Source organism: Peromyscus maniculatus, chromosome 8, assembly GCF_049852395.1.
Source record: "Peromyscus maniculatus bairdii isolate BWxNUB_F1_BW_parent chromosome 8, HU_Pman_BW_mat_3.1, whole genome shotgun sequence".
NCBI classification, from domain to species: domain Eukaryota; kingdom Metazoa; phylum Chordata; class Mammalia; order Rodentia; family Cricetidae; genus Peromyscus; species Peromyscus maniculatus.
In genome coordinates, this window is record NC_134859.1 from 71,565,683 (window position 1) to 71,588,969 (window position 23,287).

At 49.7% G+C, this 23,287-nt stretch overlaps 1 long non-coding RNA gene across 1 annotated transcript in view; it reads right to left on the bottom strand.

Annotated features, from left to right (window-relative positions):
• The window catches only part of LOC143274485 (uncharacterized), a 105,093-nt gene extending 99,967 nt beyond the window's left edge, over positions 1-5,126 (bottom strand). The window contains exon 1 of the long non-coding RNA XR_013053108.1: positions 5,083-5,126. This is a non-coding gene — a long non-coding RNA (uncharacterized LOC143274485). The remainder of the gene's footprint in view (positions 1-5,082) is intronic.
• Positions 5,127-23,287: the final 18,161 nt, after the last annotated feature.

Below are 23,287 nucleotides of genomic sequence, written 5' to 3' on the forward strand. Positions count from 1 at the left end.
GGCGGAGTAGAGTGTCCGCACCAGACAAGTGTTCCCAGAAATCTTGAGAGGAAATAGACAAGCTGACCAATGAGTCTGCCCCCAAATAAATAAATAAATATAAATAAACAAATATAAAGATGAAGGACTTTGGGGACTGGTTTGCATTTCTGGCCTCAGATTTCTTCTGGCAAGGCGACTAGGGGCTAGAGGCCCCCAAATTACCATTCATCTGGCCTTGTTGTGGAAATTTGCAAGGGATTTGCAGTAATTATATGACAAAATGCTTGCAAATCTCACTCATTGCTGAACAGAAACAGGCGGGTCAGGGATTGAACACTTTCAGCTGGGTAATTTGTAAATGTCAATCAGGCAACGGGGCAGAGAGAGGGGGTGGGGGAGAGAGGGGGAGAAGCCAGAAAAAGACTGTAGCAACAACAGGCTGCTTCCTCCTCCCAGAATCTAGGAATCAAAAGGCCCAGGCCAGACCCTGGGCAGGAGCCTCGGGAGAGAAGGGGAGGAAGGAGGGGAGGGACAGAGGAGGTGGGGACAGGAGTGGAGGGGGCAGGGGTGGAGGGAGATGGGGGAGGGAGAGTTGTGGATAGAGAAGAGACTGAATCAGGAAAAACAGTTTAAATAAAACCAGGGGAGATTAAATTAACTGATACATACATTCCAAGAGGTAGGTCGCAGGAGCAGCCATAAATACCAGCTCCCTATCTCCTCTGCTCGAGACAGCGGGGAGAGCCAAATAAAATTAAAAGATATAACAATAAAAATTACAAATGCATCTGGAGGTCCTGTACTCCAGGTCTGTAATGGAGGCTCCATGCAGCAGGATCTGGGGGTACAGCCCTCACACAGCCCCGGGTGCCCCTCCACAGAGAGGCTGGGAGACTGTTAGCTTGGTTATTTGCTGGGTCTACAGCTTCACTCAATAGAGGACCTACAGGGGTGATGGTTTATCGCCAAGACAAGTGATTTTGCACATTGTAATTTACAAGGTCTTTACTGGTAGTTAACTACGTGGGGTGGGGGCCGAGGGCTTTATTTCAGAGGTGAGGCTTAAAGAGGCAGGGACTTAACTTGAGATGATATTCTAGCTAACAGGTAGAACATGGATTTGAACCCAGGATCCCTTTCCACAACTGTCAAGTTTGAATCTGTGTTTGAATCCTTGCTCCCCGGCTGCAGGAACTATTTTGAAAGATGGTGGAACCTTGAGGAGTCAGAGTTAGGCTGCTGGAGGTAGGGCATGAAGGGCAGGCCCTTGGGGGTTGTAACCTGCCCTGGATCCTGCCTTCTTCGATTCCTGATCTCCTGTGATGTGAGCATCTGATTGTTCCACATCACCTTCTCCTCCATGATGAAACCCTCAGAAACCATGAGCCAAATAAGTCCTTCCACTTGTAAGTTGTTTCTGTCAGACAAAAAACGGTAACAGCCATCAGGGACTTACTGCTACCAGGCTGTCCGAGAGACAGCAAACACCCGCTGAGCAGGGAAGCCACGCTCCATCCCCGAGTCTGAAGACTGGCTTGCCCCAGGTTCTAAACCGGCCAGGGTGGCAGTCTCTTCACAGAAGCATCCACCTCTCCACATTTGAAAGACTTCTACTTTTAAAATCTAAAAGTTACTTGCCAACCTGCCAGCCACATGCGCATCCCTGGCTGTAGTTCTAACATCTGTAGACTGGGGAAATGCCTAATGGCCCCAAAGCGACAAGTCCAAAAATGCTTTTAGGGAAATTTTAATTTACTCCCCTCACCATAGTACCGAGGAAGAGGGCGACCACAAAACACAAACATAAGACAGTCTCACCAGGCATGGTGGCACATGCTTTAAATCTGGGGAGGCAGAGACAAGCCTGGTCTACGTAGTGAGTTGCAGACTACATGGCGAGAGCCTCTCAAAAGAGGTGGAGTGGGAAGAGAAAGCAGGGTCTCTACAGGTCTCCAAACATATTTAGACATACCCGAGGCAAAGAAGATCCACTCTTTGGGGAGAGTCCAAGATACTCCCCTACCAGTATTCACACACCAAGGGCTTCCAACTGCCAGCCTGGGCAAGGTTAGCCCAGGATAATCCTCTAAGGAGGTAGATCCCAAGGAGGGCTGAAAGGGAGGCATCCTGGCATCACTAAAAGCCTAACAGAGCCTGGAAAAAACCAAAACAAACCAGTCACTGTTTCAGCCTCACATCCACCCAAGACCTCACTTGACGCACTTCCATCACGATCTCCAAGTGGGGCTTGTTGAGAGGTGTTCCTCCTTCAGGTGTGAGCTGAAGCCTTGTGGGCTCCACTGCCTGGAGTGTTCCATCCTCTTCAGGGGACCAGCCAAGTCTGGGGGACCCCCTACTGCATGCTGACCAGGTGCAGAGCTGTAGCAGGAACACAGAGGGACCGGCAGGCTTGTTCTCCAGGAGCGTGTGGTACAGTCAACATTGTCACAACCACCCCCACACACACACAACCCCCAGCCTAGAAGTGATTTTGTCAGCACATAAATACATGCACTGTCTTCTGTGAGTTCAAAGTGTTCCTCCGTTGTGGAATAGCAATCGGGTGACTCTTTCACGGCCCTGTTCGGCTTCCATCTCCGCCTCTGTTCTGGTTTTTATTTTCTCGGTTTTCATCTTGCTCTGTTGCCCAGGCTGGCCTTGAGCTGCTGGGCTCCAGCAATCCTCCTGCCTCAGTCTTGGGTGTAGCTGGGGTCACAAGCATTTATCACATTCCTAGACCCTTTCTTTTAACGATTACTTTTTTTTTTTTTTTTTGGTTTTTCGAGACAGGGTTTCTCTGCATAGCTTTGCGCCTTTCCTGGAGCTCACTTGGTAGCCCAGGCTGGCCTCGAACTCACAGAGATCCGCCTGGCTCTGCCTCCCGAGTGCTGGGATTAAAGGCGTGCGCCACCACCGCCCGGCTTAACGATTACTTTTTAGATTACATTTATTCACTTAGTGGGGTGGGGGGGTCCACCTGACGTATGTGCAAGCGCTCAGAGAACAGCTTGCTGGCATCGGTTTCTTCCTTTCACCTGTGGTTTCTGGAGATCAAACTCAGGTCATCAGGCTTGGTAACAAGCCCCTTTGTTCACTGAACCCCCTTCTTTATATTTATAAATATTGACGCTTCAGGGATAAGAGGCCACAGGTCCCCGGCAGGCTCTGGGCAGGGCAGGAACTAGCTCTCAAAGCCGACTACTGGGCAAGAGCTGCCACCCAGAGGTCCTGAGACTAGAGGCTCTGGGAAAGGGTGACAGCACCCGCAATCCTCTCCACCCACCACAGATGAGAACCTTCCTTCTCAGCCCGGCCTTCTTCAAGCGACTCCCTGCCCTTTCCTTCAATCAAGATCCCAGCTCTGGAAGTCATAGCTCTGCCCTGATCGGCTTAACTCTGGACCTGTTGCAATTCCTGCCTGCTTCCAACGGAAATGACCCTGGGGGAAGGTTATCAGCAACACGTGCAAATGATCCACTTAGGTCTGACTGCATAGATGCCGCCCCTGTAGAGTGCAATGGTTTGGAGTCTAGTCATTGCCGGGGCTCAGGTCTTTGTACCTGGTTTGTCTCGCCTGGAAATGGGGATACTTGGCAGCAGCTCTGATTGGAAGGTTGTGGTGAAGATAAAGGGCATACTAAGTGTGTCCTGCAGATGCTGTTTTTCCTGTGAGGCTCACATCAGGACACGGTGTTGGGGAGGATGAGGGAGACTGAGTGACAATGAGGAGTAGGGAGCTCCAGCCACTGCTGGGAGTCAGGAGGAAGAGTCCCCAAAAATACCTGGGCCAGAAGCGAAGAGCAGTGAGTCTCCCTGAGCCTCAGTTTCCCCATCTGTAAAGTGAGGGGGTTTGTTCGGAAATCTGAAGGTGTCTCTAATGCTAGGAATTGGTGTTGGGAAGAATGATAGAGCAAGGCAGAGCGGGGCCCAGTACAAACCTAGATGATAATCTAGGACAGGACAAGGATGATGCTCGACCAGCCTCAGCCTGGGCACAGTCAGGAACTTCCGCCAGCAAGGTGACCTGGAAATTCTGTGTCTGAAGAGAAAGGCAAGCCATCTCCCAGGGACCAGCGGCACCACCACCACCAGCAGCGGAGGCCAGTAAAGGACGAAATGCTGGGGGGGGGGGAAATAGCCCCCACCTGCTCACGGTACCTGCTCGTCATTGGCTCCACCCTCAGCTGAATTTAATGAATCTGAGAAAAATTACGGAGTCTCATAAAGCCACAAGTATCATAAAAAACTATAATAAAATTGAGAAAAGCTATTAAGTTATAAATACACCAATGCGTACAACATCACTCAGTCGGGGAGGAAGTCGCTATAAAATAAAGTCATTCCACAAGTGACTAAATCTCTTCATTCACAAGGCTCACCCTGCCCTTTACCGGCGCCCAACCCCGGTGCCCCCGCCAGGAGTTTGTGTAACATGAACTTGCCCGCGACAGACACCCGTGGGTAAGGAGACAAAGAAAAAGGAACGAAAATCACACAGAGACCGACCGACCGACAGACAGACAAACAGCAGGAGCTCTGTGCCCCGGTGCAATGGGGTCACCAGATCGCCAGTCACACTTGCAGAGCAAAAATGGAGATGAAGGAAAACAAATGAAAGGCCAACCCCGGAGGGGAGTTTGTAGGCATTTGGCTGGATGCCGACCACCCTCCCGGGTGATCCCTGGCGAGTCCTGCGCTGGTCCCCCACCCGCACCCCAGCGCTATGAATATTCATCGCCGTAATTAGAGTGCTGGGGTGGGAGGCGCCCATCACCGTTATTTGTGCGTCCAATAAAAACAAACACGCTAATGAGCAGCTTTCACTGGGAAGCTACAGCGGCGAGCACTGTGCAAGGGCCAGGCTCAGAGGGAAGGACGCAGGAAGAGTGACCTCAGGCCGAGGACACCAATAGATCAGGCCAAGGACACCAACAGAGCACCCAAGCCCGTGGGAACCTCTCACACCTAGAAAGAACCAGGCATTCTCTTTTACGAGGGGGTCAGAAGCCCCCAAGAGAACGGCTCGAAATGGGTGTACAGTGGTCCCCACCCCAGATTGCACCAAGCAGCCCTGCCCCACACCCCCAAGCTGCGACACACCTGGTGACTCACAAGACCTGGTGGGTTTTCTGAGATGTCTTCCCATGGACTAAGGCCGGAGGTACTCCCTGGGCCTGGCTCCCTCCTGGAACACGCGCGGGCAGGAAGCCAGGAGCGCTCTGGGATGCTGGCAGGGGGCTGAATTCTGGGTGCCAAGGGCAGAGCAATGGGTGGCAGTGAGCTCCAGGCTAGGAAGACAAGCTTGGCCACAGGAGGGGGCAGAAGCAGGGACGGAGGCCGAGGAATTCAGGGAGCCACCATGGGGAGGGCGGTGGGGGAGAGGAGCAGGCTCTCCAGAAGGGCTGCTTTTTATTTCTCCATTTTCCCAGCTCAGCAAACAGGCGTCTAGAGGTTAAGAGCGTCGTTATCACACTCCAGCAAGTGCCTCAGAACCAGGTGTGAGTCCAAAGTCCCTCAACTTCAGACCTGCCGGCTTTATCTGGGGGGCTGGTAGAAGGCCAGATCCCCATGGAGCCCGAGTGGTCTCTGAATGCCCGTTGGGCCTAAGAGGCTTGGCTCTTCCTGGAAACAGTGTGCAGAGACCGCGCCACCATGATTTGACCCAGCACACAGTTTGCCCTTCAGTAATGTCTGCTCCTGGGGAGAGAAGAAAGAAAAGACCTGGTGGGAAGGATTTGAAGGGGGGGGGGGGTAGGAGAGAGCAGGAGCGATACAGAAGGAGGCTGAGGTAAAGGCCTGCAGCCACGGTCTTCAAGTTTGCCCCCTTAGATCAAAGTACGGATTCTGTGTGTTCGTGTTAAGACAGGCACAAAGTGTAAACGTCCATCCATGGTGACCGTAGTGACGCAGCGCAGCAAAGTGGCCCGAGTTCAGTTCCCCCAGACCCACATAATACAAGGAGAGAACTGAGTCCCAAAAGTTATTCTCTAACCTCCATATGTGTGTGTTCACATGAGTGCGTGCTCTCACGAGCGCGCACGCACGCGCGCGCGCACACACACACACAGAGTAAACGTTATTAATACTTAAAATTAAATCATGGCAGATCCCTACAATGGAATGCCATTCAGCAATACAAAGGACCCAGCAGCTGATACATGGAGCCACATGAATGAACCTTGGAAATAGCTGAGTGCTGAAGACAGTCTCAAAAGGATACAGAAGATGCGAATACATTTTTATGTAGTACCTGGCATAAGCAAATCTTTAGAGATAGAAAGTACATTAGTGGTTCCTAGGGCTAGAGAGATAGGGGAACTTAGAGATGACAGGGATGCAGGGCTTTTGGAAGAGGTAATGAAACGTTCTAAAATTGATGCTGATGGTGGCCGCACACCTGGGAATGTACTAAAAGCCACTGGATTGTGCATTTCACATGGATGAGTCGCATGGCTTGTAAATTCTATCTCAATAAAGCAGTTAGCAAAACTAAACAAACAGCATGCTAAATAAAGGATTTGATCCAAAACACCACCAGAAAAAGAAAATCTATATAGACATAGTTGATTAGTGAATGGTTGCCTACGGCTCAGGGGTGAGCAGGGATTAGCTGCAAACAGGCACCGGGGAACTTATTGAGACCAGAGAAATGTCCTGTAACTAGGTCATAGTGATGGTTGTACACCTCCATACATTCACTAAAAACCATGAATACTGTGCATTAATTGTAGGTGAATTGTATATGTGTGTGAACTATAATCTCAGAAGTGTTGTGGTTGGGGGTCACCACAACATGAGGAACTGTATTAAAGGGTTACAACGTTAGGAGGGTTGAGAACCACACTGATCTACAAGATGGAAGGCTCTCTGTGTCCATGCCCTACCATTCCTCCAGGGAGCCCCAGGTGGACAGCCTATGCCACAGGGGGCAGGAACCACTCACTCTCTTCTAGGGCGTTCCTCCACTTCACAGAGCAGCACAGTTAATTTCCCAGCAGCCTCTCCGCCATCGACTGAAACTAGCAGCATAAATAGGAAATGCTGTTTATTTACCACTAACCTCTGTCTTGCTCCTCTTAAATACTGAGGGGGGAACCGTAGCCATTAGGGTCAGAAGAAAATTACCAGCATGCAGTGTCGCTGTGGGTGGGTGAAAAAGATATTAGAGATGGGGGGAACGGCAAAAAAGCAAATAGAGGAGGAGAGGAGGGGGGTGGGAAGGAGGGAAATGCCTCCTACCAGCAGAGCATGAAACACAATAAAATTAAATAAAGATCTAATGGATGGCTGGGAAGCCTCAGAGCTTGAGGAGGGGAGAGTTCTGCGGTCTTTTTTTAAAATGTTTATTACATTTATTTATGTGGGTGTGGGGGTACACACAATCCTTGATGTGTGTGGAGGCCAGAGGACAATTTGTGGAAGTTGATTCTCTCCTTCCACTATGCAGGTTCCGGGTACTGAACTTGGGTTGTCAAGCTTGGTGGCAAGCTCCTTTACCCACTGAGCCATCTTGCCAGCCCCAGAGAGTTGGTTTTAATTCTAGACCATGTAGACGGTCATTCTAGATCCAGTTCTCTGAGCCGAGGACCAGTGAAACGGCTTCTCTTTCTTCCACCGAGAGACTGGTCCAGGGAGAGACTAAAGACAGAACCCTCCATCAGCCCCACCCCTGTTCATACCGCTGTGGTCTCGGAGTCTTGGAATGCCCCTTCTCCAGGGGCTTCACCCCAGAGCATCCACTTCTCTGCCGGTCCCCGCCCTGGCAGAATTAATTGGAGGCAAGAGAAACACATTTATTGCCTCCCTCCTGCTCCACACTAAATCTTGTGGCAGTGCTTCTAAAAGTCAATAAAACGAGAAGGGAGATGCGATAAAATTAAGGTGGAAAGTGTGATGAGGAGAGGAAATGGGAATCTTCTTTTTAATTTAGCTTTAATTTTAAATTTTTTGTCACCTCTCCAGGCAGCCTGCACACTGTGGTGATGGAGGAGTGATTGGAGGGGGGGCTGGTCTGGCTTTTTTAAGGACTAGAGGAAAACTGCACCCTGGGCCTGATCTTGGGGAGACATCACCGGGAGCAGGAAGCTTGCCTGCCGAAATGTTGCTCCTCAGAGGTCTGGGGGATGGGACCTCTCCTTCTCCCTGATCCCAGACAGTGGCCAGCCCTAAGGGCTAACTGGGTCTGGTGGGCTGCTCGGAGCAGGAATGGTGTCTTAGGTGAGTGCTTACGGTGTTCCAGGAATCCCAGTACTCCATGGTCCCTCTCCTTTTTGTCCCTCATGTCAATGATAGGAGGTAGACACCACTTCCCCCGTGTGCCAATGAGGACCTTGAGGACAGAGGCTGGAACTGCCAGTCATTGAGCTGGTGGGTGAGACTGCTAATCAGGAAGCAGACAATGGAGACTTCCTGTTTGGTTGGGATGCTTTGGTTTGGTTTGGTTTCAATTTGGATGAAGTATCTTGTTGTCCAAGCTGACCTAAAATTCACTGTGTAGTTGAGAATGACCTTGAACTTGAAAAAAAAAAGATTTATTATTTTTTAAATTGTGAGTCTCTGTGTGGTTATGTGCATGTGAGTGCAAGCGTCTGAGGAGCCCAGAAGCATCGGACACCCCTGGATCCGGAGTGACAGGTAGTTGTGAGCCATGATGTAGGTGCTAGGAACTGAACTCAGGTCCTATGCAAGAGCAGGATGTGCTCTTCTTAACAGCTGAGCCATCTCTCCAGCCACCAGTCAGGAGCATTTGATCCTCCTGAGTGCTGGCATTACAGGTGTGCACCATCATGCCCTGCTTTGATGGTGGATAATTCTTATTTAGTGAGTGCATGAATGATACCTAAATACAAAATACTAACAAAGTAAGCTGGACATGGAGGTAAATATCCCAGCCCTAAGAAAGCTGAAGCAGGAGGAATTTAAGTTTGAGAATAGCCTGGGCTATAAATTGAGAATAGCTCAAAAAGAAAATAAAAAACTAATATAATGCCAAGGGCTAGGTGGGGTATATAGCTCAGTGGTAGACTACATGCCTGGTGTAAAAGAGAGGCCCTAGATCCGATCTCAAGTGTGTGTGTGTGTGTGTGTGTGTGTGTGTGTGTGTGTGTGTAGAGGCAGATATGCAAGAGCCAATGACACTAATGCCCTCGCCCCAGAAATGCTGGGGGAGCCAGAGGAAGATAGGTGGCCTGGCCCAAGACAATCGGAAGCTTCTTGGTGCTGGTAGGAAACCCCTCAGGTCAGGTCAGGTCCCTGGTCCCTGTATGTGATTCTGCTTTTGATTTTTTTTGTTTGTTGTTGTTTGTTTGTTTTTCAAGACAGGGTTTCTCTGTGTAGCCCTGGCTATCTTGGAACTCGCTTTGTAGACCAGGCTGGCCTCGAACTCACAGATCTGCCTTCCTCTGACTCCCAAGGGCTGGGATTAAGGACATGTGCCAATATTCCATGCTTCATCAATCCAGGTGCTCTCGATAAAGGGGCATAACCCCAAGACAGGACAGGTTGGGTCCAGTTATAACCTTTTTCTCAAGCACTGGGCCCTGGAGGAGCAGCATTATTGGTGTCTCTTAGCTTGGAACCAGATAGGTATCCTGAAGGACCACAGCAGGGCCCCTTTGGGCCTGTCAGGGTTCAGATCTGGAGGCTTTTAAAGACACTTTGGGACAAGGAGGGCAGCTCAACTGTTCACTCAGAACAATGAGGAGCAGAGGACAGATGTTTCTCACCTCACACAGGGGTCTTCTCACACAGGAGAGGAAAGCCCCTCCCCACAATGCTGAGGCCTGTTATCTCCCTACACTCAACGGGAGACCCATAGGCAGCACTCCCATTTCCTGAGTGGACCCGTAGCTCAGCTTTGGTGGGAACCTCAGGAAGTCAGCAAGGGATGGGTACTGAGACTTTTTCACACAGAGGAGCTTAGACCAGAGATCTTCCAGGTCTGTATCGTGACACTGGCACTAGGCCCAGGTTGTGCCCAGGGAAAGTCTGGTTGCTGTCTGTCTGCCTTCCCTCAACTAGGGAAAAAAACAAGTTTTCAAGATGCTTTCCTCCATCAGGTGTGAACCGTGCTCACCCCTCCCCAACCCTACCTCCTGATGCACAGGACCCACTGACCCACCCACCCATCCAGTGTCACCTCCGTAAGACCCTCCAGCCCTTCAAGAGGAAGCAAGAAAAGGTGGACTTCTTGGCTAACAGCCTTCCCAAATACCCAACATGGTGTTCCCTTCATTAAAAATAATCATTCTCAAAGCTCCTCTGAGACCTCAGAGAAATGTGCATGAAGTATTTGTTAGACTTTTCAAAAGCAAGTTCTCAGGACACAGCACTGATTGTGTTTGTTTTCACTCGAGGTCCTGACTTTATCAGGTATGTTCAGAAGACTAGGAGATACACCAGGTGGCTTTTGTTTCTTCCTTATTAATCGATTTTCCAAAACCGTTCACTATGATCATAATGTCCTTCTATAAGTGTGTAAGAAATGATACATGGATTTTTAGATGCTGCCTTCTTGGCCTGAAACTATTAGAGGAAAAACCAGTGAAACCCTTTGAGACATCCGCATAGGCAAGGATGTTCTGAATAGGATACAGGTGGTTCAGGAAATAGGGCCAGCAATCAACAGATTAAAAGGCTTCTCAACAACAAAGGAAATGGTAACAGAGAGAAAAGACCATCTTTGGAATGGGAGAAAATATTTCCGGCTATCCATTTTTTGTTTGTTTGTTTTTGTTTTGTTTTGTTTTTTCAGTTTTTTGTTTTTGTTTTTGTTTTGTTTTGAGACAGGGTTTCTCTGTGTAACAGTCCTGGCTGTCCTTTGTAAAGCAGACTGGCCTCAAACTCAAAGATGCACCTGCCTCTGCCTCCTGAGCGCTGGGACTAAAGGTGTGCGCCACCATCGTCCGGCTTCTAGCTATACATTTGACAGGAGGATTGATATATAGAATACACAAAGAACTAAAAATAAATAGATAACAAGAAATAAAACACAATCAATAATTGGGTTAATGAAATGAACCGACAGTTCAGAAAAGAAGTGAGATGATTCAGGAGGTAAAAGTGTTTGTCACCAACCATGAAGACCTGAACTTAATCCCTAGGACCCCCTAATGATGGAAGAAGATGTCCTTTGACCTCTACATGCAAAATGGGATTCATATGTACACATACACACACACACACACACACACATAAACAAAAAAAAAACAGGTCAACAAAATTAAAGTAAACGAGTAACTTCCAAATATTTATTTTTAAAAAGATGAAATATAATTGACCAAAACTATATGAAAAAATGTTCAACTTCACTAACCATAAGAGAAATGCCAATCAAAACTTCTTGGAGATCCCATTTTACCCAAGTCATAATGTCAGCCACAAAAAAAAAAAAAAAAAAAAAAAAAAAAGCCCAGCAAGGGCACTGGAGAGAGGGCTCAGCAGCTCAGAGCACTGGTTTCTCTTCCGGCTGACTTGGGTTCGATTCCCAGCACCCACACGGCAGCTCATAACCATCCGTAACTCCAGTTCCAGGGGATCTGACGCCTTCCTCTGGCCACTAAGGATGCTGTATGCACATGGCTCACAAATATACATGCAGGCAAAACACTTATGCACACAAAAAATTATAAAATTAAATTAAAAGCAACAACAAATGTGGATGGACAAACAGGAACCCTTATCCACTGCTGTTGGGGATGCAAACTAGGCCAGCCACTAGGGAAGTCAAAAGGGAGGTTATCCTCGAAACTGAAAATAGATGTACCCTATGACCCAGCTATCCATTTCCGGGCAGTTGCCAGAAAGACTGGAATCGGCATACCACAGAGACACTTGCACATCAATGCTCACTGCTCACAATAAGTCAGGGAACCAACCTATATGTCCTTAAACAAAGGAATGGGAAAAGAAACTGTCCCACACACAATGGAATTTTTCAAGCATAGAGAAGAATGATTTACGTCTTTTGCAGGAAAATGGGTTCAACTTGAGGTGATCATCTCGTGGATTAAGCCAGTCTCGGAAAGACAAATACGTTTTTTTGTGTTTCTTAGATTTTTGCATAGTTACATAAAATCATGATATAAATGTAAAATGAAAGTGCAAGTGAAAAGATCTGTGGGAATGAAGGAGACAAATTAGAGGGGGAGAGAAAAGGAAGGGTATACATGCTTGCTGATTATATATATGTGTGTATATAATATATATTATATGCTTGTTAATTTTTTAAAATTCCGTCTTGTTAAAAAGAGGTGAGAAGAAAGAAAGAAATCCTATTTTATTAGGTTTTAATTTTTAAAATATCGATACTCCAGCCAGACACACCTGTAATCTCAGAACTCAAGAGGCATATGCAGGAGGATTACCACAAGTGTGAGGTCAACCTGGTCTATATAGCAAGTTGCAGGCTAGCCACAGCTACATAGTAAGACATTGTCTTGGAAAGAGATGAGGGGGGGGAGATTTTCATGGTGTGACTCTTTGTAATCCCATAAACAACATTTGCGTGTGTGTATGTGTGCATGTATGTGGCGGGGGGGGGGGGGGGGGAGGTGTGCATGTGTGTGTGTGGTATTTGTGTGTGTGTGCATGCATGTGTTTGGGCTTCAACTCCCCCACCCTCTCTCAGTGACTGCTGTTCATCATAACCAGGACAATTAACCATCCCCTTATTATTCACACGTCATGATTACTAATCACCCTTATTAATATCCATGCTTTGCAAAAGCAGGCAGCAGTCTGGCTCAGATGCTCCGAGCTCCACGGGAATCCCATCCCTGCCCCAGGCCGCTCTTTCCTGTTTGGTGCCCTCACCTCTCCTGGATCGGGGAAAATCTGTCCTTCCCTACCCTTCCACAGTGGCCCACTGGCCGTGAATGCCCGACATGGCTTGCTCATAGGGCCTCACACCCCTGGAGGGCCACTGAAGTCCCCAACCCCATCCGCCACCTGAATCACAACCCTCCCTTCCCCGGGATGGAGACAAAGGCTTCTTCCTACAGTGATGCCTTTTCTCAAACCACCTACCATGCTCCCTAGGTAAGCTTTGCACCAGACAGCCACAAAACCAGAACTTCATGGCTACAGCGTTCATCCGCCTTAGTCTCTGAACATGTTATTTTAGGGCATGGGGCACACCAACCGTTCCACGTTACATCAGTGGAAGATAACACTGGCTGTTTCGGCTGTGTGGAATTCCCTGGCGGATGGTGTTTGGTGCGGGGTGTGTTCTGGGGATCTGAGCCCCTCGGTTTTGTGGTGGCTGTAGCTCTAGGGAGTGTTGAAGGGAGCGATGTGTCAGGCAAGCAAGATCACATTGCCACAGGTGTACACACCAAATTTATAATGCATCAGCATGCCAGCCAAAGGGGGTGATGTAACCTTTTTCTGGCTTCAGGGGAGTCCAAGTCTGTCACCAGAGGTGGGAGTCATCCATCTCTGCTTTGGGTCAAGATAACAGCTACTGACCATTGCCCAGCCCACCTCAGAGGCAGAGTCTCATTCTCCTCCCTGGACCTGCTCATGGGACAGACTGGAGTGAAATGATGAAAGATATGAAAGATATTTGAAGACGACACGCAGGGTCCTTGCATGTTGTAGCAAGAAATTAGAGACATTTCATGTGCCTGACAACAAAGGAGTCACCAAACAAACGCTGCTCCATCAACGTGATGGAGTGTCACGTGGCCATTAAAACGGCCGCAGAGTGGACTCTGCCACCTGAGGATGTCTGCATGAGCTGAATCGACTTCAAGTCGGTCAGACAAACAAAGGGAGGAGGCACAACTGAGAGGTACAGTCCCCGGAAGACCGGGTTCTAATCTAAGACCAGACGTAAACCAGGCTTGACTGCCCCGTTTGTAAAAGGCAACTCCATTGCCAGAACTGACCAAAATGTAAATGTGGAGAAATAAATTTCTTTGGATCGTTTTTTTGGAATGAGTCCATATGAGTAAAAGGCAGGCTTACCCTACCAACACTCCCATTTTAAAGAGAGAGAAGGACGGGCATCGGACGCACTCTTTTATCCCCGCACTCAAGAGGCTTAGGCGGTGGATCTGTGTGAGTTCAAGCCCAGCCTGGTCTACATAGTAAGCATCTAAGAAGTATTTCTTTCTTCTTTTTTTTTAAGAGGTGGTGGCAGCCCAGGACTTTAATTCTAGCACTTGGGAGGCAGGGGCAGGCAGATCTCAGTGAGTTCGAGGCCAGCCTGATCTACAAAGCAAGTTCCAGGACTGTTAAACAGAGAAATCCTGTCTCAGAAGAAAAAGGGAGAGAGAGAAAGAGGAGAGGAGAGAGTGGGGGAGACAGTGTCACAATGTGTTGTTGAGGTGGATGACACTCTGGCAGCAGGTAACACCCCATATTCCATGTCCAGTGTCCAGAGTCTGTAATTGCACTGTGTTACATGGTAAAGGGGAATAAAGGCTCCAGACAGCAGCCTGCTCCCCAACTGACTGTAGAGAAGGGGATGACCCTGGTCCAGTGGGCGTGCCCAGTGCAGTCAGGAAGTCCCCGCAAAGATAACCGGGGGGGGGGGGGGGGGGGGGGGGGGGGGGGGGGGGGGGGGGGGGGAGGTAGTCAGCATCACGCTGTGATGGGAAAAGGACTCCCCTGCTGTGACCGGCTGGCTGCGAAGACAGAGGAAGGAGGCCAGAGGCCCAACACCACAGACGGCGGCGTCCAAAAGCAAGGAAGCAGATAGGAGCCGGTGCCACGTGCCTGCCTGCCAGCACTGGAGAGCAGAGGCAGGAGAATCTCCTTCTAATTCCAGGGTAGCAGCCTGATCTATAGTATTAAGTTCTAGGACAGCCAGGGCTGTAAGACTTTGTCTCACACAGACAGGAACAAGTGCAGGAGCATCCTCAGTGCCCGCATTGGGGAAGGGAAGGCAGGAAGATCAGAGGTTCAGGGTCATGGAGCTGGAGAGACGTCTCAGTGGTTAACAGCATTTGCTGCTCTTGCAGAGGACCCGGGTTCAGCTCCCAACATCCACATGGTGGCTCAGAACCATCTGTAATCCCAGCCCTAAATCTGATGCCCTCCTCTGGCCTCTGCCAGCACCAGGCACGCATCTGTTGCCCAGACACACATGCAGGTAAAAACACTCACACACAAGAGAGAGATCGATTCTTCCCTCAGTCCTCCAGCTGGAGCCAACCCGCCAACGCTTTCACTGAAACCCAGGGAGATCCACCCCGGCAGAGAAAGGGATGCTGTGTAAAGAAAGCCATGGCATCCGTAGAGATGTGTGGCCCAAACACTAGGAAATGAGTATGGGACTACAAGAAATTGCTAAGGGGGATTCAATCCAGGAAATGGGCTCATGGGGGAGTCCCTATAGGAATCAGAGGAGGAATTCCGGGAATTCAGTAAGTCGTGTCTATCTTTTGGCATGGACTGATTTATTATTTATTATTTATTTATTTATTTGAGACAGTGTCTCACTACGCAGCCCTGGCATGTGCCACCACACCCAGCATTTTTTTTTTTAACTATTTATATGTGAATTTTTATAATAAAGATTTTTTTCAAAAATAAAAAAAAAAAAAAAGAACCAGAACCAGGGGATGGAGTGGCACACACCTTTAATCCCAGCACTCGGGAGGCAGAGGCAGGCGGATTTCTGTGTGTTGGAGGCCAGCCTGGTCTACAGAGTGAGTTCCAGGACAGTCAGGCTGTTACACAGAAAAACCCTGTCTCGAAAAAACAAAACACAAAAAGAAGGACTGGAGACATAACTCAGTTGGTAGAGAGTTTGCTTAGCATGGACAAAATCCTTCATTTGATCCACAGCACTACATAAACTGGGCACCGGGGTGCGCACCTTCCAGCCCTTGGGACATGAAGTCAGGACATCAGTGCTCAGAATCACCCTCCACAGTGACTTTAGGAGCTACTGAGACCCTGGGTGGGGAGAGGGGGGGAGGGTGGCAGGCAGGGAGGGGGGAGGGAGGCAGGGAGGGAAGGAGGGAGGGAGGGAGGGAGGGAGGGAGGGAGGCAGGGAGGGAGACTGAGAGACAGGGAGGGAGGGGGAGGGAGGCAGGGGAGGGGAGGCAGGGAGACAGGGAGGCAGGGAGGGGGAAGGGAGGCAGGGAGGGAAGGAGGGAGGGAAAACACAAATTTCGCTTCCTCCTTGCTTTCTAACCTCTGCACCAGGGAACAGCCTGGAAGCCTGGCTAGTGAGCCTCCTTCCCTTCAGCTTTCTTGGCCCTCCAGTTGGGAAACGCTTTCCTCTTCTGCTCTCCTGGGAAAGAAACACATCTAGAGATCTAATATAAACAAGAGAGACACAGGCAGCAAACTGCTCTCTCTCTCTCTCTCTCTCTCTCTCTCTCTCTCTCTCTCTCTCTCTCTCTCTCTCTCTGTGTGTGTGTGTGCGCGTGTGTGTGTGTGTGTGTGTGTGTGTGTGTGTGTGTGTGTGTGTGTGTGTCAGAATGTAGTCCAGTCTGGCCTCAAACTTGAGATCTGCCAGCCCCCCACAACGGCTTTCTTGTCTCTGAACTAATAGCAGGCTGTGCACCTGAAGGTCACATGACGTTTTCTGCCTTGTGGGACAGTGCCCAGCAGCACAACTATTCTCTAGATTGCTCCCTAGCTCAGCAGTAGGTAGTATGGTTTCCAGGAGGAGAGGGTGACCTAGGTGGGGAAGAATGTACCCCAAAGGAGAGGGAGCCCCCTTTGCCTGTTGACAACCCCAGCCAGGTCCAGCACTAAGATGAGTAGCTGGAGGGAGAGGGTGGATTCCATCTTCATCTGGAGATCTATTTCTTGACTTCTCTAGTGCCTTTGGGGAGTAGTGAAAATTCTCAGCTGAGCCCAGCATTCATCTCCATACCTCCACCAGAACCTCATTCCCAAGGCCAGGGTGCCACACGTGCACCGGCCAGCTCGCCAGAGCCCAGGCGGCTTGCAGAAACATGAAACACAAGCCTATGAGATGGCTCAGGAGGTAAAGGCGTTTGCTGCAAAGCCTGATGACCTGAGTTTGATCCCAGGGATCCACATGGTGGAAGCAGAGAGCCAAGTCCTGTAAGTTGTCCTCTGACCTCTATATGCACATCATGTCATGAACGAATGTAAATAAAATGCCATTTCATGAAAAGATGGAGCACAAATATGGAGTTTTGATGCCCACAAACCCCAATCTCAACTGGTCCTTTCCCTCTGTGTAGTTTACGAAGGCCTCAGCGGGACCTGGTAAAGTGGGCAGGACAGAGGTTATGAACCCATCTATCAAGATGAGAAACACTGGGTTCACAGTTCACGAAGATGAAGGATCTGAGCCAGGTCACACCCTCCAGAGTTAGTGGCCACAATAATGCTGACCAAGCCCCCAACAGTCTCTGTTGGCTAAGTGCCTCACACCCAATGCCTTCTGGGAATCTACCCTTCATGATGGTCTTACCCCAGGGGCAGTATTATCCCCACTTTACAGACGGACTGGGAACTTAAAGATGGTAGGGGCTGAGTGAGTCGCTTCCTCATCCAGCCTGATTCCAGGAGACTCCCACAGCTGGTGGGGAGACCTTGTCTATCTGGCCCCGCATCCCCAGCACCCAGGCTGGGACCTAACCACACATGCTGAATCTGTGGGATGTTTACTAACTGAATGAGTCTGCTTCCACTGAGCCCACCTGTCACCCCTCTAGACCCTTCCTGCTAGTCTCTCTCCTAACTGCTGGCACCCCTTCAGCCAGCTTATGCCGACATCTTCCCTGGGAGTTCAGGGCAACAGTCCCGGAATCCTCCAAGAGGTGGGAAGTCTACCCACCACTTTGTTCATTCCATATCCCAGCCTTTAGGGTTCGTGGATTGTCCCTGTGTCAGTGGTCTTTCGTCACTATAAACAATACCCAGGGGAGTCAACACATAAAAAGGAAAGGTTGGTTTTGGCTTGAAGATTTAGAGGTTCCGGTGCATAAAGCCATTGTTTCTAGGCCAGTGGTGGAGGGGTCAATGGCAGGGAAGCACACAGCAGAGTAAAACTGTTTACCTCAAGGCCAGAAAAGTAAAAGAGGAAGATGAGGGGTCAGTGTCCCTTCAAGGGCCATGCATCCAAACCCCAGGACCCCCTAGGCATGCCTCTCAAAGGCTCCACTACTTCCAGATAGCATCATCCTGGGGACCAAGCCCTTAACATACAGGCCTCTGCCAGGACATTTAAAGTCCAAACTATAGCAGTCCCTATGGTCTCCCCTGCCTCAGTTTCTTCACCTGTACCCAGACATGAGGTGGACTTCTGGAAAGAGGCCCTTGCAAGTCTACCCTCTGCCTCCTCTTCAAGATGTTTCTGGGGTTTTCTTTCTGTCTGGGCCCACTGAGCCCTGACAGTCACAGAGAGCCCTCCGAGGATGCAGGGCAGGCACTGTGTGGTCAGATGCGGCTGTAGACACTTCATTTCTGTCCCCACTTGCTGCTGTGACAAAATATTCTAACCAAAAGCAACTTGGGGAGGAAGGGGTTTATTTGGTTTACAAGCCAGGGCAAGAACTCAGGACAGGAACCTGGAGGCAGGAACTGAAGCAGAGGCCATGGAGGGGTGCTGCTTACTGGCTTGCTCCCCATGACTTGCTCAGCCTGCTCTCTTATACAGCCCAGGACCATCTACCCAGGAGTGACACCACACACAGTGATGTGCTGGGGCCCCACACCAATCATTAACAACAACAACAGCAACAGCAACAAAAATTCTCCACAGGCTTCCCTACAGACCAATCTGATGGAGGCAATTCTTCATTTAAAGTTTCCTCTTCCCAGGTGACTATAGTCTGCATCAAGTTGACAAAAATTAACCAGCATGATTTCGAAAGAGGGCAACGACAAAGTCTGAGGCAGGGTGTTCTAGAAGACTGGACCCCACAGGGCGAGGAGGCTTTGGAGGTTGCTGACAGCCCCAGAAGCTTCCACCTCCCATCCCCCAACCCCACTCCGAGTTACTCAGTTAACAACGGTGTTTCCACGGACCTGCAGGCAGGAAGAGATGCAAGGTGCTACTGGCAGGACATGGTCACGGTCTCCCGAGGGTGGCTTTGTGTGCATAATCCTATTTAAGTCTCCTCCAAACTCTGAAGCCTGCTGTTACGATCCCCAAAGACCAAAGTCTCAATGACTCACCCAAGGTCACATGGCCAGGACAGCTAACTAGGCCAAAACCTCCCAGATCTCTGGGGCCTGTGCCTGTGTCTTACCCTTGGAGGAAGGCTGGCCCCTCCGCCACATTCCCTCAGGCTTCCTCAAGCACACCCAGCTCTCACAAGCCCAAGGCTCAAAGGACAAGTAAGATACCCTGGGCTCACAGCAATCAGTGAGAGGATCGCTTCCCCACAGCCTCACCTAGACGAGCTGCTTAGCCAGACTCCACAGTGTGGCCCCACCCCACCCCCTTCTCTCACTCTTCTCCTTCCCTCTCCCCCCCCCCCCCCCCCCCCGGCTTCTGTGTCGTCCCCCCCCCCACTGCTATTTTAGAACTAAACACTGGAGCCCCGTGAGTGACCAGGAGCCATGGATGAGTGATGCTCAGCCTCCGATCCCCAGGGTGGGATCTGGGTCCAGGTGCCCTTGGCACAGCTCTAGGTTTTAGGCCTAGTGAGACCTGCCTTCCTCCCGGTGCCCACCCTGCCCACTGACCGCGGCACGATCTGAGCATTGGCCAGTATCGGAGCGCCACCTAGTGCACCAGGCAGGCAACTCCAGCTCAGAATCCTGTCTCCAGGAAGTGGGATGCTACTCCGAGGTGAGGACAGAAAAGGAAGGGCTTCTAGCCTGGGACACGTCTTTACGGAGGACCCCAAATGTAGACTTCTGGCATGATGTGGAGGTGACACTGCTCCTTCAGTCACGGAGCCCCCAAGATCCAGTGAGCAACCATTTTAGTTGAGAAGCTTTGTTCTGGAGTGGGTGAAATGGCTCAGAGAGAGAATGGCACTTGTCACCAAGCTTGGTGACCCAAGTTCCGTTCCTGGAACAGGGATGGTGAAAGGAGAGAACTGACTTGCACAAGATGTCCTCGGACCTCCACACACAACGCCGTGGCATATGTGCCCCAGCCCGACACACAAGTAAATAAATGTAATGTTTTTAAATAAATAAAAGCTTTTCTGTTCACCACATACCTTTGGCAAAGGCTGTTGTACAACATTATTTTAACTATGTAAAGATGTGTTACATTTGTTTACATTGCAGAATATTACTTTAACTGTGTAAAGGTGTGTTACATTTGTTTATGCTGCATTTGTTTAACAATATAAGGATGTGTTACATGTGTTTAATTATGTAAAAATGTGTTGCATTTGTTTCACCTAGCCTGCCTAAGGCACCTGATTGGTCTAATAATAAAAGCTGAATGGCCAATAGCTAGGCAGGAGAGGGATAGGCAGGGCTGGTGGACAGAGAGAATAAGTAGGAGGAGGAATCTAGGCTCAAGTGGAGAGATGAGGGACACACCCAGGGCCAGAAGCCAGGCAGCCTCCAGCCAGATGTGGAGACAACTAGAAAGTAAGATGTAGAGAGAGAGAGAGAGAGAGAGAGAGAGAGAGAGAGAGAGAGAGAGGAGGGAGGGAGGATGGAAGGAAGGGAGGGAGGGAGGGAGGAAGGAAGGAAGGAAGGAAGGAAGGAAGGAAGGAAGGAAGGAAGGAAGGAAGGAAGGAAGGAAGAAGCCCTGAGGCAAAATGTAGATAAAGAAACAGATTAAAATGAGAGCTAAGGTAAGGCTGAGCGTTCAGAACTAATAAGAAGTCTCTGTGTCATGATTTGGGAGCTGGTTGGTGGCCCAAAAGAAAGCTTGCTACAAAAGCCCTGACTTTGAGCCGGGCGGTGGTGGCGCACGCCTTTAATCCCAGCACTCGGGAGGCAGAGCCAGGCGGATCTCTGTGAGTTCGAGGCCAGCCTGGGCTACCAAGTGAGCTTCAGGAAAGGCGCAAAGCTACACAGAGAAACCCTGTCTCGAAAAACCAAAAAAAAGAAAAAAAAAAAAAGCCCTGACTTTGTCATAGACTGTGAGGCTTCAGATGACATTTCTAGGGGCTGGAGAGATGGCTCAGCAGCTAAGAGCACTGGCTGCTCTACCAGAGGACCTGGGCTCAGTTCCCAGCACCCACATGGTGCTCACAACTGTCTGTAATGCCTGTTCCAAGGGATCTGACACCGACATACAGACAGGCAAAACACCGATGCACATGAAATACAAATAAATAAATTATCTTTTAAAAATGGATGACTTTAATCTCTGATCACAGTGCATTGTTTTGTTTATTGGTGAAAAATAAATTCCCAAGTGGCTCAAAGTTTTGGCAACCCCCTTTGGCAAGTCTTTATCTTAACAAGGGATTCAAGTAATAAACACAGATGCTCTCTCTCGTCACTCTGACAATGTCTGATGAGCCCTGAGCCCAGACAGTAAGGCTAAGAAAATCTGAGTCTGAATCCTGACTCCGTGCCAGGTGTGTGACCTTAACAAACTTACTCAGTGCCTGTGTAAGTGTCCTCACAGTGCCTTACAGTGTCCTCATCTGTAAAATGGGTCTGTAATGAGCATCTTGGGAGATAACAGTTGTGGTGTACTCCACCACTCAGCTGGATATGTCAGCCACTGACCAGAACCCCGGTGATTGCCTGTCTGATCCTCCTTTACCCTAGGGGCCTCTTTGTCCAGTGGCGCTCACCTCACCTTGCAATGGGTGGCCATCACTGTCTGTCAGAGTCCCAGCAACACTACAGTCTCCATCTCCATGTTCTGCCGCTTATTTCTTTCCCTCTACCTCACCCCACCCCTGACCCCTGTTCCTCTCTGTCTCCCTTCTGGAAGCCCTGGCCAGCATTGAGCCCATGGTGGGATGTTTTTCTCACCCATTCTGCAGAGGGCCTGGGTTCCAAGCTCAGTAAAGGCACATTTTCACTGGGCTTGGAGTGGTGTGTGCCTGTCATCCCAGCACTTGGGAAGCCGTGGAAGGAGAATGTCAAGTTTGAGGCCATCTCCAGCTATACGGCAAGACCCTGTCTCTAAAGAGAAGAAGCCATGGATGGGATCATAACTCAGTCTGTAGAAGACTAGCCTAGTCCACATAAAGTCCTGGGCTCTATCCCAGCGCTGCATAAAACAGCTGTCCTGTGGAGTGGACTGCCAGGTTTCCAGCCCTAACACCTTCACTGGTCATGGTGAAACGTTCCTGTTAATTGGCCCTCTGGAGGTAGATGTAGGAAGACCAGAAGTTCAAGGTCATCCTTAGCTATGCAACATGTTCAAAGCCAGCCTGAGCTACATGAGACCTATCTCAAGGGGGGAAAGCTTTGTGGGTATATAACTCACATATTCTGATTTAACCCACCCAATGCGTCCTGTTCACTGTTTGGAGCTGGGGATGTAGCGCGGCTGATAAGAGTGCTTACTTAGCACTCACCCTCAGCCACACAGCAAGTTTGAGGCCATCCTGGGCTACATGAAACCCTCTCTCAAAGCAAAAAGGAAGCTGGTGAGATAATTGAGCAGGTGACAAAGTTGGCCACCAAGCCTGGTGACATGAGTTCCAGCTCTGGGACCCACACGGTGGAAGAGAGAGCTGACTCCCAAAGGTTTCTCCTGACCGCCACATGCACACCATAGCATGCTGGCATGTGTACACACCACACACACACACACACACACACACACACACACACACACCACAAATAATAAATGCGTTTAAAAAAAAAAGTAAAAGCTCCAAGCCTTCTCACTTGTGAAGTAGTATTGAAGCCCCAACTCACACGGCTGGCAAAACTGTGGCTTTTTGCAAGGGTGTTTGTAAAGAACACACAGTAGGCCCCCAATAAATAGGATTTCTTATGACAGCTTTTGAGGCCTAATGTGTTCAACAACACATCCAAGGCAGACAGGATGGGCGCTAGCATCTCGAACCTGGGCGACTTTCACACAGATGTTGGCTAGGAAGCAAAGGCAAGACAAGGTGATGCTGATCGCTACTGCAAAGTAAAACCCAGGCAGGACCCCGGTCCTCGTCCCACCAGAGGATGCAGGATGCCCTCCCCACCCGCATCCCCGCTGGAGGTAAGAGGGCAGAAAAAGCTGCTTTTGCCCCAGACGGGGATGGGAAGCAGGCCAAGCAGGGTAGGGGGTGAGGGGCGAACAGCCTCTTTATTAACACAATTATTTTATTTGCCGAAAAGTAATCATCCTAAGTGAGGTCAATGCGGCTGGCACAGGATCGGCCCTGCAGGCGGCTGGTCCATGTTACCATGGCAACGGAGCCCGATCGCTTCCAGAGGCTGTGAAGGCTCGAAGCTCCTGAGGAAGGAGACCCTACATCAT